Below are 1,692 nucleotides of genomic sequence, written 5' to 3' on the forward strand. Positions count from 1 at the left end.
GTTTATTCACTTGTGATTGCAAACTCTGTCAGTTTTACCTGGTTCAACATGTCACCACTCATTACTCACCATAGTTGTGAATACATTTAATCTGTAAATAAATGGCCCGTGGAGAACGTGCCAACATAAGCTAATCTCATTTTTGTGTCTTGATAAAGTACTATTGGTTCTGATAAGGACAAGAACTCATCAAACAATTTTGGGTACATTTATTGTGAGACTGATTACATTAAGTTACAGGTTTTTGTCTCTTTCCTGGGTTAAATTTTGATCAAATTAAGAGCGTGGTGCCTCGAGGTCAGATAATTTGCTTATTTAAATAATTCACAAATTATCCATTTTAGAATATACCCAAAACCCCTACATCTCTGTATTATTTATTTCACATTTAGTTAGTTGTACACATAGTACTTTTCAGTGTTTATAAGAGGACGTGTTAAAACTGTTTCTATGAAGGAAATACCACAGAGCTCAGTTATTGTTTGTTAGCTGAATTTAGCCATAGCAATGAGACAAGGAACGTTTCCTGTTTAGTCATAGTTAAACTCAAAACAGTAGCTATGTTTACATGCACAAAATTTTTTAATCGGATTGAAATGTATTCGGATTACATAATCCRAATATACTGTTTACATGGACACAATCCGATCATGACAAGTRTTTACATGCACCGGACTTTTATTCAGAATCAAAGTCCAGACATGCACAGTGTTGTGAACTTTCAGCTCTACTTCCRTGTTACAACTGTAAACAAAGCTCTTTTGTGMGCTCAGGACGGACCCGTTTCAGTTTTAGAGAAATCGTTACTTCCCGGTTGAGCTGCAGATGAAGCAATACGTGTTTTTTTWATTTATTTTTTGCGAAGCAACGTCTGCTGTTTGTCTCCTTTTTCATCTGTTAAGAGAGCGAGGAGGAAAAGTTCTGCGCGGTGCAGCGCAGCTGGAGCACTGCTGTCCTGCCTCCTCTAAAGAGCAGACCCAGGTGGATGAAAGTCAGAAGACATGCGCACTCAGGTCAGTTTTCTACAATCAGAATAAGATGATCCGATTGTTTACATGCACGTCATTCCGATTATCAGTCGGCATAACCCATCCCTCTCATTCGGATTAAAAATTCATTCGGATCGAGCTCAATCGGATCAGAATAATCCAAACGGGCTGTTTACATGACGCATTTTAATTCCGAACGGCCGTTTAATCCGATTACTTATGTCCATGTAAACGTAGCTACTGAAGTTAMTTACACCTGGCCCTTTGAGGGCCACCATAATTCTCATGTGGCCCTTGTTGAAAATGAGTTTGACAATCTCCACATCACCACAGAATTCTGTTTGTATACCCGTGTGAAGTGAACTACCTAAACTAGTTATTAACTTGTCAGTGTGATCAGAATTAAACTCGTTTTCTCCAAACTGAGGTCATTCAACAACATCTAAAACAGGTAAGATATTGACTGTTCAGAACTCCACTTCAGAAGATCTGAACTATTCCTTAACTTTAAATGCAATAAAGAAAAAAAATTAATAAAAGTCAAATAAAGCAAACTTATATTACAGCAAAAAGACAATAAACATTGATTTTCATTTTGTTGACTGGCAGCTCTGAAAAACACTTTGGTTAAATGTCAGGAGCACAAAGTGAGGAAGAATTTAAAAGAGCACGCTTAACATTATTGTGCTGATTATATAAACAC

This window comes from Austrofundulus limnaeus, unplaced genomic scaffold (assembly GCF_001266775.1).
Source record: "Austrofundulus limnaeus strain Quisiro unplaced genomic scaffold, Austrofundulus_limnaeus-1.0 Scaffold223, whole genome shotgun sequence".
NCBI lineage: Eukaryota > Metazoa > Chordata > Actinopteri > Cyprinodontiformes > Rivulidae > Austrofundulus > Austrofundulus limnaeus.